The sequence below is a fragment of the Hemicordylus capensis genome, chromosome 5, assembly GCF_027244095.1.
Source record: "Hemicordylus capensis ecotype Gifberg chromosome 5, rHemCap1.1.pri, whole genome shotgun sequence".
Lineage (NCBI taxonomy): Eukaryota > Metazoa > Chordata > Lepidosauria > Squamata > Cordylidae > Hemicordylus > Hemicordylus capensis.
Genome location: NC_069661.1, coordinates 122,702,384 through 122,718,978, shown reverse-complemented (window position 1 = coordinate 122,718,978; position 16,595 = coordinate 122,702,384). Strand labels below are relative to the sequence as shown.

At 40.7% G+C, this 16,595-nt stretch overlaps 1 protein-coding gene across 4 annotated transcripts in view; it reads left to right on the top strand.

The window, feature by feature from the left end:
• JAKMIP1 (janus kinase and microtubule interacting protein 1) overlaps positions 1-16,355 on the top strand; it is a 212,443-nt gene extending 196,088 nt beyond the window's left edge. For all 4 annotated transcript variants that reach the window (XM_053251866.1, XM_053251862.1, XM_053251864.1 and 1 more), the window contains one exon: positions 4,132-16,355. The gene's annotated coding sequence lies outside the window, so the exon portion shown is untranslated. The remainder of the gene's footprint in view (positions 1-4,131) is intronic.
• The last annotated feature ends 240 nt before the right edge of the window (positions 16,356-16,595 follow it).

Genomic DNA, 16,595 nt, shown 5'->3' with positions numbered 1-16,595 from the left:
GGTTGTTGTGCACGCGGGACAGGGCCTTCTCTGTTGCTGCCCCCAGACTCTGGAATGCTCTCCCGGTTAGGGATGTGCAAAGTGCCGAACCGGTCCGGTCATACACGTGACGTATGCGCAGCGCGCATGCGGCGACAGCGGGTGCGCATGCAACCCAGAACGGGCGCATGCGTGTGCCTTACTTTGGCTCTGGGAGGCTAACAACAGGGGCAGGGGCAGCAGGGAGGAACGCTGCCGCCCCAGAATCTTTGTCAAAAAGCACAGCGCCGGAGAGGGAAGAGTGGCAGGGGGGTAAGTACTACCCCCCTGCCCTTAAAGCTACAACTCCCCTCCGTGCCAAACCGCCAGACCAGCTCGGAACTGGACCAGTTCGGAGGCCTCCAGCATGGCCTCCGAACCGGTTCGGGCACACCCCTACTCCCGGTGGCTATTCGTTCCTCGGTCTCCATCACAGCTTTTAGAAAGCATGTTAAATCGAGGCTTTTTACCCAGGCTTTTATTTGATTGTCTCTGCTACTGCTGTTTGTACTCTGTATTGCTTTTATGCTTTTGTTTTAAATTTTTAATTAGATTTGTTTTATATTTTTAGCTTAATATTTTAATTGTGTCTTTTTTACAATCTTGTTTTTAAATTTTGCTGTAAACCGCCTTGGGATTGTTTTAATGAAAGGTGGTATATAAATTTAACAATAATAAAAAACAAACAAACAAACAAACATAAATAAATAAATAAATAAATAAATTCTCATCAGGAGTTTGGTGAGTTCAAGGGAAGAAGCCAGAGCTGGCTTCAGGAACCCAGCATAGGGAACAGTATGTTTAGTCAGACTGTCTGTCTGGAATTTAGTTCGCTTTTGTTTATGTGCTTTGCATTTTCCTAAATATCTGTTCGGTGCAACTAAGTAACTAAGATTTTACTGTATGCCACCCCAGCATCATTCAGGGTGCTTTTGAAGTATTCTTGTAACCAAGTATTTTTAAGTGTATCTGAAAAGCTAAAAGCCACAGATGGAACCAGTCTGCAGTAATTTAATAAAAGTCCCCCCCTTCTGTTCTTTTTACAAGCCTCAGAGGGTTGATTATTAACTGAGCAGGAGAAGGGGTGTGTGTTCTCTAGTTCAGAACACTCCTCAGTTTGCTCAGCATTTCAACAACCCAAAATCTAGATCTGCAAAATGTGACCCTGTGTGATTCATAGGTTGCTTTTGTGTTGTCCTATCCATTTCTAGTGGGGTCTCCTCATTTTCCACACATACAATTTGTTGCATAGACAATGAGCACTTACTGTTACACAGTGGATCATACCCATGATCTAAATGGAAATATTGGAAATGTTACTCTCATGAGAAACATTCAGTGAGATAGCATATTAAATTTTTAAAAATATTTTTTTAATAAAATTTTAAAATGTTTTTGTTAAAAGTGTCTTTAATATTTTATGATTTTAATTGTTTTTAATATTTTTATTGAATTTTATTTATTGTTTTAGGTTGTGTACACCGCCTTGAGATTTAGGTGTTAGGTGGTTTAAATGTAATAAATAAATAAATAAATATCTGTAGATATATAGTAGACAGCATAACTTGGCTATCTATCCACTGCTAACTTGGCAAAGAGGCACCTTTTAACGTGGTGATTCTCTTTATTTAGCAGGGGGAGAGTAACTGGCCCTATCCACCCCCAGCACAGTACCTCCAGTGACTGTTGCTGGTGTCTATCTTACGTTTCTTTTAGATTGTGAGCCCTTTGGGGACAGGGATCCATCTTATTTATATATTATTTCTCTGTGTAAACCGCCTTGAGCCATTTTTGGAAGGAAATTGAATGAATGAATGAATGAATGAGTGAGTGAATATTAGTTTTTTATTTATTTATCTATCTATCTGTCTGTCTATCTATCTATATAGACATTATTTTACATGCATTTTTTACATGTATAATGTTAATGGAACTGCTCCGGGGTGATTGGTAAGAATACCCCTAAATATGTTTGGGCTTGTGTAGGGGAATTAGTGAGATGGAGTGGAGCAGTCCCATGTCAGAATAAATTTGTGCAAAGTTCTGGTCCTGGGCAAATGAACTGACAGAGAATAAGTTGAGGTTCATGAATACAATCAGTTTATTGAAGGATTAGGGGTACAGGAATAAAAGAAGATTTTATTAAGGCAAAATTATTATTAAAATACATCACCGAGATTAACCAGGTAATTTACAAAGAGGCAATTTTAGCTTGCGCTTCAGAGAAACAGGTTTTTGGATTTAAGAAAGAACAGGCTCAGAGGGATGCAGGTGGTTATTATACTACCTCACTCCTTATGACTCTGATGAAACCAAAGGACCACTTTCCTCTGAACGAGACTGGGAGTTGGGATGCAGCAGCAGAGAACCGAACGCCATTCGGGGATTAGGCAGCAGGGGTAAATCCAAAGGGAGTCTGGTCTTGTGTAGTCAGCTTCCCATAGCAGTTTTTTACTAGCTGCAACTGATGCAACAACTCTGCCCATTTCTTGAGGACAATGACCTGGAAACAGTGGTGCACCTGCTGGTAGTCCGCAGGTTGGACTATTGAAATACGCTCTATGTAGGGCTGCCTTTGTATGTAGTTAGGAAACTTTAGTTAGTCCAAAAGCCAGCATCCAGATTGGTCTCTGGGGTATCCTGGAGAGACCACATTATGCCTGTTGTTGTACTGGCTGCTGATATTTTTCTGGGCAAAGTACAAAATGCTGGTTATTATCTTTAAAACCCTGAATGGCTTCAGTTCATGTTACCTGAGAGAGTGCCTTCTCTACAAGATCCCCACTGCTCATTAAGATAATCAGGAAGAGTCTTCGGGTGCCACCAGTTCATCTGGTGGCAAACTGGGATTAGGCCTTCTTAGTTGTCACTCCTAGGTTGTGGAACACACTCCCCATGTTTGGGGAACGTGTTACATGAAGAGGATTATATTCCTTGGAGGCCTTCAGGAGAGCCTTAAAGACTTACAAGCCGACCCCTGCACAGAGCATCTGTGCGTTTTTTGGGGCCGGCAACCTCTACCCCTCCCCCACCCCAGTCTCCCGCCGGGCCGCCGCCTCCTCGCCTGGACTCCTCGCCGGGCCGGATCTGCCGCCTCTCTCCCCCCACCCAAGTCTCCGGCCCGGCCGAGTACCGCCACTGTGGCCAGGCCTGCCGCCGCCTGGCATCCGGCCCCGCCACCTGGCATCCGGGCCCGCCGGCGGCGGCGGCCTCCGCGTTTGGGCTGGGCCCGCCGCCGGCAACCTCTCTTCCCCCTGCCCCTGTCTCCGGCTGGGCTGGGCCTGCTGCCACCCTGGCCTCCATGGCCCGGCAAGGCCCGTCGCCGCCTCTGTCCTCCACCACAGACGCGCCTCAGCCAATCAGGTGCGTCCCTCCGCTCCGCTGCCCAGCCAATCAGCTGGGTTGCCGGGACACATCCCCACAGAGGCACGTCTACGGGGATTAAATATGTAGATCTTTTTAGCCTGGCTTTTAATGATATCTAGTGCTATTTTTTAACGAGTTTTAATCTGGTTAATTTTTTTGTTTGTTTTATTATGTGTTTTTGATTTTAATGTAAAGCACCTTGAGCCATTTTAGGAAGGGTGATATATAAATTGAATGAATAATAAATATAAATTTAACAATAAATAAACAAATAAATATGAATGGATTGGCGCTTCTGTGCAAGTTAGACTGTGATGTAGTCTAATGCTGCCTACTATTGGCAGGTATCTGCTTGGTAAAATTCAAGTGTGCTGTGATGTTTTGTTTATCTTAATTGTAAAAGATAAAGCCTGCTACTGTGTTGGAAGCATAAAATATCACATTCTTCGTCCTGCTCCAGCAGGTTTTACATTCATGCCATCTGGCATCAATCTGGAAATATGGATACCTTTACAGTATAGAAGCTTCCTGCCTAATGCCTCCTCCCGTCGTGCCATAGTCCTGATCCCAATGCCCAATACAGTGAGCTGCTATTTTGATGCGGGGAAATGCAAGCACAAATGATGCATTTAGCATTCTGTCTGGTCTAACCCTGAGTAGTGTATTTTATTCTGATAACAAAATAAGGAACTTGGCTTGCTTATTTTCTTTCCTGATGGGATTTTATTTACATTTTTCTCTTTATAGGAACAGATGTACCTGATCCAGAGAGAAAAAGCAAAGCATTGCTGGAGGCATGACGGAGCAAGTTTGCATTCTGCTGCTTACCACAGATACGTAACTGAAAAAAGAGTTATGAACCCACAATAATTCACTCTTATCTTGGAAACCTTCAGAACAACCATTTATTAATCTGCTCCTACAGGATATGAATAGCATAATACTTCAGTGTTTCAGACATTCCCCATATCGTGTTTCATGTGTGAATGCATGTATGTTTACACAATACTGATCATTCCTAAGAGGTGCTGAGTATTCTTAACTCCACCATCTCACAGCACAGATAATTGAATGAATTAATTTCTGCTGCTTGAGACTTCCTTTTAGTAACATCTGAAGAGCAGACTTCTCCAGAGAATTAATGGTGTTTCTGTTTAATGTGATATAGTACAGTGAAATGATGCCACATAGTAAAAAATAACATGGTTTAGCAAGAAAACTCACTGAAGCTATAAACATGGGCTACGTTGCAGTCACAATTAGCTGTAATGAAATCTGTGGTTCCACTGAAATCCAATTGGATTATTAATGTGCTTAGGTTGAGAATCATACAACATGGGTGTATGTGCGTGGGCGGGCGGGTGCATGTTATTATTAAATGTATTAATCACATTTCTGTTTGCAACTCTCAACATAATTTACAATCAGTACAAGCAAAATACAGTAATTAAACTGAAAATATAGAAATTTACGTCATTATGGCAAAAAGAATAAACTCTGAAGAAATATAAGACCATTTACATTAGATTAACTAATTAAAGACTAGGAAATGCTTTAAAAAATAGAACTGTTTAAACCCTCTCCAATACTGCAAAACTAGGGGGATATCTTTTGCCAAAGAATTTTAAAGGAAGAGGAGGATGGAACATGAACACACACACTTTGTAAAGTACTGGCAATTTTTGACATACAGTGGATGCAGCCATTTTCCTCTAAATTTCAGAATACACTCCTTCTTCTTCTTCTTCTTCTTCTTCTTCTTCTTCTTCTTCATTTACACAGTCAGACAGGTGTTATTGACTGGTTTGTTTTATCCAGACATCGAGTCCTTCCCAAGGACCTGGGATGGCTGGATTTTATTATCAATGTTGTTGCTGTTATTATAGATATCGTCGCAGAATATAGGCTGTTCCCAGTAAAGCTGCTTTTTGTAATTGGCTGATGGTGATTTCTGTGGCCCCTATGGTGTTGAGGTGCTCTTCAAGTTGTTTTGGAATTGCACCTAGGGTGCCAATTACCACTGGGATTATTTTGGTCTTTTTCTGCCACAGCCTTTCCATTTCAGTTTGTAGATCTTTGTATTTTGTGATTTTTTTCTATTTCTTTTTCTTCTATTCTGCTATCCCCTGGTATTGCTATGTTGATTATTTTAACTTGTTTTTCTTTCTTCTCAACTACAGTTATATCTGATGTATTGCGTGGCAGATGTTTGTCTGTTTGTAGTCGGAAGTCCCATAATATTTTTGCATCTTCGTTTTCTAACAACTTTTTCAATTTTATTGTCCCACCAATCTTTGGCTACAGGTAGCTTGTATTTTTTGCAGATGTTCCAGTGTATCATCCCTGCTACTTTGTCATCCCTTTGTTTGAAGTCAGTCTGTGTGATCTTTTTACAACAGTCGTTGTTGTTGTTAGAAATTCTATCACCCCATATGCAAATCCCTAGGCAGTTCACAATCTAAAAATACATCAATTAAAACATTAACACAATTAAAACCATCTAAAATACAAATAAAAACTCTAAAACTTAAAACTTTACAACTATAAACTAAAAGCCTGACTCAACATGTATGTTTTCAGGTCCTCCTTAAAAAACATTCAGAGAAAGGGAGGCTCTGATTTCATTAGGAAGCATGTTCCAATGTCCCAGGGCAACCCTAGAAAAGACCCAGTTTTGAGTTGCCACTTACTGAGCCAGTGGCAACCACAACCAGACTTCTCCAGATGATCTTAATAGGTGGTGGGGTTCAGGGCTTTATAGTTAATAACCAGCACTTTGTTTTTTGCCAGGAAATGTATTGGCAGCCCGTGTAGTTCTTTTAAAACGGGTGTAATATATCTTCGGGTAACCCCAGAGAATAACCTGGCTGCTGTATTCTTTACCAACTGCAGTTTCCGGACTATGTACAAAGGCAGCCCAATGTGGAGTGATTTTTTAAAAAATGTACAGATTGTTACATAATTATGTGTTTTAATGAGTTTCAGTCTACCGAATACAAATCTACCAAAGTGTGTCCATCTTAATGTTTGGGGAAAGCCCAAACATTTGGCTAGCATTTTAAGTATTTACTTTTAAGAAAAGTATTTTTAAAATGGTATAATTATTCATTCAGTAATGAATACCACCTTTAGGTATTCATAATATGAATTTGTTAACAGGTAGCAATAGACATGAATAAAAATACAAGGGATTTGTGTTTGAAGGCAGGGGTTTGACTAACCCCAATTATAACAGAGCCAGTGTGAGCAGTAAAAGTTGAGCCCATTAAAGAGTAGTTTGAGACAATTGTTTAAGTTCCAAAAGCAAGTAAGCTTTATTGGGGAAGTTACACTCTTGGATAGAAAGCCTGTATGCCGGAGCTTTCTGTCTTCATAATATAGAGTAGAGACGGAGAGGAAGAAGCCGCATGACCAATGGAATCTGCAGCAGAGAGAGTCAAGAGGCACTCTGGGAGCAAGAAAGGCGGAGCGATAGGCCCTCAGAATATCAGTCTACCTATCAGAGAAAGTCAGAGAAAGCTACCTATCAGAGAAATTCAGAAAATTATGAATTTTCTTTTCATAAGAAAGAGAGACAACAAGAATGAAATAAAGAGCAAGACCCTTTATCACTGTCACTACTCTTAGTGCCCTGAGTGGTCACTAGTATAAAAGGTGTTAAGAATTGATGTTCCTGGAGTTCCCTCTCCAGCAATTTCCATATGCATGAACAAGATTAAGGTAATGAAAATGTATCTGTATAAAACCTTGATAAGGACTCCCTTGTTTTTTTGTCTGAAATATTTAGAATGGACTCCACTTCTCTGAGAGTCACAATATTGGACACTCAGAGAAGTGGGACCTACCACATTTTGTTTAATTGCTCTTTGTTTAGAAAATGGTGGTCTTAATCATGATTGACCCACTAGTTGTTTGAAAGTGAATGGCAGAATGGTACAAATGTATAAAAATAATTGACAGACTAATTTCATACCCAGTATGATAATACGTTTAGCAATGGATGATGATAAATGACCACGGCAACTTGTGCTCTTCTTAGCTACTAATCCCTGATCCCTTATGAAGAATGGTAAATGATGGGCAACTGCTTTTCTCTATATTATTTTTGCCACACATCTGAAAAGATGAAAAAGAACAACCATAGAAATTATTTTTAAACTGATAAATAATGTCTAATATTTTAGAATAATTTCTCTTCATGAATGATAAAAGCCATTAACAGACACTATAAGAAATCCAGATTTTAACAATCTGAAATTATCATAAGACATACAGAGCTACTTTTCTTGTGGCATGATATTCATTCTAGTGCTGCTATTGCCTTCCAATATTATTACAAAATATTATTTGCACCAACTTCAGTTTCAGATATTGGAAGCACAATGATTAAAAGCGCTGTAAAATTAATATAAAAATATTAGGGTTGGTCAAGTAAGCTATGGTGTGGACACACCAGGACCTGCACCCCCCCCGCATTTCCTATGAATGCTAGTTTGCAGGGGCATAGCTAGAGGAGAGGGGGCCCGTGTTCTCCCCTCTCCCTGGTGGCCCCTTAGAGTGAGGGAGATGATGAAGCAAATAGGGAGGGGTGGAGCTGGGGGCCCCGGGTTCAAAGAACCCATCCGTTCAATTATAGCTACACTATACACTATATATACACTAGAGAGCCAGTGTGGTATAGTGGTTAGAGTGCTGGACTAGGACCGGGGAGACCCGAGTTCAAATCCCCATTCAGCCATGATACTAGCTGGATGACTCTGGGCCAGTCACTTCTCTCTCAGCCTAACTTACTTCACAGGGTTGTTGTGAGGAGAAACTCAAGTATGTAGTACACTGCTCTGGGCTCCTTGGAGAAAGAGCAGGATATAAATGTAATAATAATAATAATAATAACACCCCTGCTTGTTTAACATCCTGGAGCCTTCTAAAATTAGGCTCTAAGGGCCCATTTATACAATCAGTTGAACTGAGATGTAAAACTTATCATATCTCCCTTCAGGGGAGATGGAGTATTCCCTGCCACAAGATGTGGCGACAGCCAATAGCCTAGATGCCTTTAAAAGGGGCTTAGACAGATTTATGGAGGACAGGTATATCAATGGCTACTAATCTGGTGTCTGTGGACCACCTCCAACCTCAGAGGTATGGAGCAACAGCAAGAGAGAAGGCATGCCCTCGCCTCTTGCCTGTGGGCTTCCCAGAGGCATCTGGTGGGCCACTGTGTGAAACAGGATGCTGGACTAGATGGGCCTTGGGCCTGATCCAGCAGGCTGTTCTTATGTGCTTATGTTTCAATGACAAACATTCCCTCCACATAGAACAATAGTATGTCTGGGGAGCTGAGGTCTTCTCCCTAATCTCCTAGATTTCTCTGCAGGGGAGATCTAGGGCAGAAGCAGATCTGAACATGAACCCTCCCACCCCCACACACCGCTGCAGTGATACAGTCCAAGAAAAAATTGATTTGGCTATTATGGAGGCTGCTCCTGTGTTTAATCAAGTCTTACTCATATTTCTAAACTGTAGATGGAATTTGGGTTTTTTTAAATAAAACTGTAATGATGGCAAGAGAACATATGCTTATGTTGTGGTAAATCTTTAGAAGTTGTTGAGTGCCTTAAGGCAGAGGAAAAACAGCATTTTGGATGATATACACCCTGTGTATACCTCCTTTCTGTTCAGAATTTCTCCCCAATATTATTATGCCTTGGTTCTTAAAAATATTAGCATTAGAATTTATTAGTCATGGTAGTATGTGCAAGGTTTTTTGCTTATGTCTTAAATCTCCTGGTGTCTGCAAGTCCAAATATGAGTAAATGTTTCAAATAGTATTATTATGTTTGTATTCCATCCAAGGAGCTCAGCATGGTATGTGTAGGGATAACCCATTTTATTCTCACAAAAGCCCTCTGTGATAGGTTAGGCTGACACTTAACCACCCACTTAACCATTTTGGTGGGTAGACAAAAACCACCCACATAGCTCCACAGCTAAGCAAGAATTTAAACCATGGGCTGTCCATGGTCCAAGTCTGACACTTTCTTTTTCTACTATAGTATGCTGGTTCTCTGCTTTAGTCAATGATTAGGTTATTTCCAAATCCATTCCCTGCCATCAAGCAGTATTAAACAATGCTAAAATTTCTTTGCTAAAATTTTCTTAAAGGATAACTGTCTACATTATATTTTATGCTTGTGAGTTGTTTTTGCAAAGCACTCCATGAACACCTAGAAGAACCATTCTGGAGTAGTCTATCCAGAAATAGGTTTCCAGAAACCATGAGCAGAATCTCAGAATCCTATTGGATTCCATACAAAGATACTTTGTATGAAAAAGTAATATGTATAAGTCATTGTGATAAGGCATACTCCAAAATGTGCAGTGGGTTGCAGGAGAGACTAGTACATCAGATTTTTAGGTGTTGACTCCTCCAGATCCCTTTTGGATCAGACACCAGACCCTTTAGGTCTGCTCCAAATTTGGTCTGGAATTGCCCCAAATCCCTGCTGCAACATTCTAGGGATGTGTACGGAATGAATTTTGTATTTTGTTTTGAGCTTGAAACAAAACACAAATGGCACATTTCATCGAAACAGCGGTTAACCCGGTTATTTCTACAGAACAAAACCTGAAACTCAAAACACCCCATTGTTCCCCATGGGTAGCTCTTTAGGACACCAAAATATGAGTTGGGTGATAGGGCATGAGGGTACTACCCAAACCACAAAAGCAATGGGCAAGCGAGCAATTTTTAACACATCTTTAACCTTTTTCCCCAAACCCCCATAGGATCGGAAGCCAGTGCTGGAAAACCAATCAGCAAGAAAAAAACAGGCCTCCAAAATGGCGCTCAAAACATTGAAACATTTGGAATCAAAATGGGATTCTTTTGCTCCGAGCGCTAAATAGGCTCTTTATTTAAAGGGCACTTTCTTTCAAGCTCAAGACACTTGAAAGATCCCTACAACATTCTCTGGAACCCTCCTACTGTCCCTGCACTTGATGCAACTTGGTAGACGTATGGAGAACAATGGGAACATCTACTCATGCTTCCAAGCCTCCTTAGATGCCATGGCAAGCATGCATCAGATCAAAATCTAAACCACAGTTTTTGCTATAGTGTGTTCTTCTTATCTTTCTTACCCCACTAAATTGTACAGAGGGAGGGGCATCAGGAAGAGTTCTAGGAAATACTGCAGTGGGGACTAAAGACCGTAGTGTTATTCTTGCCACATGGTGGGAGTCAAATCTACACTAGACCAAATCTGATGCCTTTCTTAAAAACATACGTTACTGGTGTGGATTTGAGTGAGCCTGCTCCCACACAAATTCTAACAAAATAATTTCATGTGTATGTGCTCACAAGATCTTTTCCAGAGATCTTTCCTCATTCTGATATATTATTTTCTATCAACACGCAATGGCATAGCGAACTGGGCGCTTTCTTGCATTTAAATGCACCGCTTTAAACAAGTGGTGATTTCGGATCCTCTAGTGGTGTCTCTTGAGTATTCTGCAAATTAGGATGCTGTCAGTGAGTGTATGGGCAGGGAACAGTTGTTGTTAAATGAACAAGGAATTTCCTAGGAATATTAACTTAACTAGTTGTATTCTCTAAGGACTTTTTCCAAGAGCCAAACTGGATTCAAGAAATGCTTAATTGGATCACAAGCATGATAAATTATATTACTGTCTGATGGATTTTTTTTAATGTATAGCTTTACACACAGCATATTGAAATGAAACTTCTACACACACCGATTCTTTCCAATAATTGTCCCCACCCAGTTTCTTTCCCCCTCGCTTCCCTTCTAGGCTATAGGCAGGGGTATAGAAATAATTGAGCAGATGGTTTCAAAGAACCTGGGCCTCTCGGCTCCTGAGGGGCCCCCAGCTTCACCCCTCCCTATTTTCTTCATTATATCCTTCACTCCTGGTGCCACCACTGAGGAGAGGGGCACACACTGGCCGTCTCTCCCCTCCCTATGCCCCTGACCATAGGCATGTAACCACCACCCTTACTTCCAGACACCCCTTGTCTCTCCTTTTGAGAGTTTGCCTCAATGAAGCTTTGTTGCTCATGCTAGTTCTGCTAGCAGTAGGATCAACCCAAACATCATAAAAATATTGGTATGATATCATGTCATAATAATATTGTTCACTCAAATGCAGGAGGCCAACTGAAGGTTTTAATATGATTTTGAGAAATATGCATTTCCTCTGTTTTTAATAAAAGGCACATCTGTAATTATGATAAGAGGGATTCAATTAACATCTTGTAGATAGAAGCACTGTACTCATTCTGCATAGTGGTGTTAAGGAAAATTGACTGATGCATAGACTGAACCCAGTTTGAAAATATACAGCAAAAAATTGATCATCCACTTCACAACCCATTTGACACAGCTTATCAATAACTTATTTTTTTTTTAAAAAAAACACAACAAACTTTATAATATACATAGTACGATGTTTAATACAGTTGGTTGCATCAATGTAAATATATATATTCACATCCAAGATATAAATATTTCTTTACTTTCCAATATCCAACAAAAAGTAGCTAATTCTTTAAAAAGAACTTTGCTGTCCTCTTTTGTTTGGGTGTAATGTGTTAATTTGGTAAGCCAAGCATATTCATGCACTTTGTTCTCTCACTTAGGAACTTTTCCTAGGCTTAAGTATTTAGTAAATTGGACTGTGCAACTCATATAGGATAATGACTCCTGTGAGTCATTGATTATACAAGTCAATGAATACTATCAGAACTAGATCTACTGTATGAAGAAGTTTGCAATTCTATAAAATTATATCCAGTCTCATACCAATACTTTTCTAAAAGCTAGCAGTACCACCATGAGTGCTAGAAGGTAACTAAATCTTTCTTGCATTTCCAAAAATGTGGTTTATAGGTAGTAATGATTTTTATATGACCCATATGGTATAATATATCACCTTGTCATTACTTTGTAGCATTTCCCCCCACATTGGTGGTGGTGGTGGTGGTGGTGGTGATGATGATGATAGTATTGATCAGAGGGGTGTTGCATGGGTGGGGGATCCTGTGGTTTCCCCTTTGTCATGGACAAACCACCACTTGGTTAAGGTTGGTTTCACAGATGCTACCCATCCCTGCAGGGGTGGAGGACCTATTAAGATGGTTCGCCCAAGATGGCTGCTGGACCCAGTAGGATTCCAAAAAGGCATGGAGGTTGGTCCTGCCAGTGATTCTGTTGATGCCCTGGTGGGAACCTGGAACATGGAAGTCACTGGGGCAGTAGACTATTGCTCCTAAGCATCTCTTCCAACCTGCTTTAAAAGTGGCCCCTTGGTGTACAGAGGAGTTATGGGGTCTGAAGCAGCAAGGTAGGCGACTGGAGCGCAAGTGGAGGAGAACTTGGCTTGAATGTGACAGGACACAGCATAGAGCCCATTTGAAGGTTTATGCGGAGGTGGTGCATTCGGCAAAAAACCGATTCTGGTCTGCACACATTGCTTCTGTGGGTTCACGTCCGGCAGAGCTGTCCCGGGTTGTGAGGAGTTTGATTCAGGCTCCTTCCAATTCAAACCAATCTCCAGGGACTTTGTTCTCCTGTATTTGGGCCGACTTGGACTCCACTGTTTTTGCAGAGGCTATTAAGGTGGTGTCCAGCAACCCCGCTTGCAGTATTAGAGTGGATCAGTTTCAACCTGTGATGCCCGAGGACATGGACAAGCTGCTTGAGGCAGTGTAGCCTATCATGTGTTCTCTGGATCCTTGCCTGACTTGGCTGCTTTTATCTAGCAGGGAAATTGTTGGAGAAGGCCTAGTTAATATCATTAACTCATCACTGAGGGAGGGTAGGATGCTTCATAAGAACAACCCTGCTGGATCAGGCCCAAGGCCCATCTAGTCCAGCATCCTGTTTCACACAGAGGCCCACCAGATGCCACTGGAAGCCTACAGGCAGGAGTTGAGGGCATGCCCTCTCTCCTGCTGTTACTCCCCTGCAACTGGTACTCAGAGGCTTCCTTGTTTTAAGGAGGCAATGCTTAAACCACTTCTTAAGAAGCCTTCCCTAGATCCCTCAGTGATGGATAGTTATCGGCCAGTCTCCAGTCTCCCATGATTTGGCAAGGTGATTGAGAGAGTGGTGGCTAACCAGCTCCAGGCATTTTTGGAGGAAACCAATTATCTAGACCCATTTCAAACTGGCTTTAGAGCTGACTATGGGGCTGAGACTGCCTTGGTCAGCCTGATGGATGACCTTTACCAGGGAATCGGCAGAGGGAGTGTGACTCTGTTGGTTCTTTTGGATCTCTCAGCAGCATTCAATACCATCAAGCATGGTATCCTTCTGGGTTGCTTGGGGGAGTTGGGGATAGGAGGCACTGTTTTGCAGTGGTTCCGCTCCTGTCTCTCAGGCAGATTCAAGATGATGGAGCTTGGTGACAGTTGCCATTACAGTATGTGGAGTCTCTCAGGGCTCCATTCTGTCACCAATGCTTTTTAGCATCTACGTGAAACCGCTGGGTGAGGTCATCAGGAGATTTGGTGCAGAGTGTTATCAGTATGCTGATGACACCAAAATCTATTTCTCTTCATCATCATCATCATCATCATCATCATCATCATCATCATCATCATGAAATGGCATTTACTCCCTAAATGCCTGCCTATGGGCTGGATGAGGGATAACAAATTTAAGCGGACTCCAAGCAAGACAGAGGTGCTCATTGTGGGGGATTGGAATTTGAGGGATGAGTTAGATCTTCCTGTGTTGGATGGGGTTACACTCCCCCAGAAGAAACAGGTATGTAGCTTAGGAGTGCTCTTGGATCCAAGTCTCCCCTGGTATCTTAGGTGGAGGCTATGGCCAGGAGTGCTTTCCATCAACTTTGGCTGATTTGACAGCTGTGTCCATTCCTTGAAGAGAACAATCTCAAAACAGTGGTGCATCAGCTGGTAACCTCCAGGCTTGTTTGGCTGACTTTGTACATAGTTTGGAAACTTCAGTTCAAAATGCGGCAGCCGGACTGGTCTCTGTGGTAACCAGGAGAGACCATATTATGCCTGTCTTAAAACAGTTGCACTGGCTGCTGATATGTTTCCAGGCAAAATACAAAGTGCTGGTTATTACCTTTAAAGTCCTGAATGGCTTGGGTCCGTTCTACCTTAGAGAGCACCTTCTTCTGTATGATCCCCATTACACACTGAGGTCATCTAGAGAGGTCTGTCTCCAGTTACCACCAGTACGTCTGCTGTCGACTCAAAACTGGGCCTTCTCTGTAGGTGCTCCTGGCCTAGGGAATGCACTCCCAGCAGATATCTGAAGTTTAGGCTTGTTAGTTTAGGCAGATATCCACAGTTTAGGCCCTTAAGAGAGCCCTAAAATCTTACTTGTTTGGCCTGGCCTTTCAAGGTTTTAAAACAGTTTTTAAGTATTTTAATTGGTTCTACATAATTTTGAATTGTTTTTAAATTGTTTTTATATTGTTTTAAGCAGTGTGTTTTAAATGGTGTTTGTTTTTATGTCTTTTAAAACTTGTTGTGCACAGCCCAGAGCCTTTGGATGGGGTGGTCTATAAATTTAAGTTAGTTAAATAAATAGACAAACAAACAAACTTTAATTGTGAGCCACCCCATAACAAATTGTTCTCTGGGCAGCTCACAACAGTCTGTTCTATCTCGTACACAAAGAGATGGTTCTATAGTTCAAATATATTTCCAAAATTTATATTTTGCCCCACATCCTGAGGACATTAACTCATAATCTTGTTACTTATTCCATTCCATAATGAAATTCCAGTAGAATGTTATACAATTTAAATACAATAATATAGTCTATTATTATTGCACTCTTGCGTTATTTCTCTCTGCAGTTGAGAGGATTAGCAACTTAAAACTGTGTTATCAAGTTTCTAAACATTTACAGTAGTGAATATGCCTATAGCACCATTGTGGTATCCTGTAACACTAGCTTAATGTCCTGCTTTGTGATAACGCTTATACAGCACCTAAAGTATACTCCAAAGAACCTATTCTATGGCACATGTATGGTGGAGATAATAGAGCCATTCCTAAAGGCAGCTCTGTCTGTTTTGTTTTGTGAATGGCGATTGTTTTGTGACTTTGCACTTTTACCAGATTTTCACATTTTTAACAGATTTCTGAGTAAATAAATATATAAGGTGTCCGCCTGCAACTAAGGGTTAACAATGGAAATACAAGTAAAGAGAGCCCTGCTGGATCAGACTAAGGGTCAATCTGTTTCTGCCTTCTGTTTCCACCAGTAACTAACCAAATGCCTTGGGAAGTTCACAGGTAAGGGTTGATGCCCTGTAGTTGGCCTAGAGCAAAGTGTAATGTAGTAGTGGCACAAAAGATGCTACTGGCTACAATCTGGAGATGCTCCTGGGAAGAAATATATTGTACACAATTAGTACTATGCATGAAAATTTGATGCAGACTAGTAAGATGAGTTAGCCCTGGCATTGTATTGCATTACACTGCCAGTGTGCTCATGTCCTTGTTGTATGTAAGACCTTGCACATGCAAAAATGGATCTGCTCTGCAAATCTGTATGGGAATCTCTCCTTACCCCATCTCTGCCATGTACTGCGTCATCCCATACAGGTTTCTCTATTCAGAAGGCAGAGCAATATTTATTCCTCCTTTTTGTGTATAGCATGTGCAATGTCCCTACTGAACATGGAACAAACCTCCTGGATTGGGGCATGTATTTTTATTTTTATTTTTTTGTTACATTGTATAATGGAAAAAGTGAACATATGTTAATTTTCAGTATCATCAAAGAAACAATGGAATTGTAATACAGTCACAAATTCTACTTTGATCACGTTTTTGTAGGGTCCAATTTAAAACTGTTTAAATGTTCCGCTATATCTTGTTAACAAGATATACTGTATTTTTCTATGTTAAATGTATAATTTGTATAATTTTGTATATTAAAATGTATGCCTATTTTCAATTCAAGCTTTTACTTTTTTAATTTAAGAATTTGTAAGGTTTTAAAATTACCTAAATTATGTAATTAATAAATATCTAAATTAAATAATACTATGGTCATATGAAGAGTTAAAAGTGTACCAAGCCAAAAAAATAACTAAATCCCAAAATTATAGAAAAATAGTTTAAAAACCTAGAAGTCAGTCAAAATTTAAAATGCATAAAAGTACTTTTGTAATGGTCACAAACATTCCATTTTTTA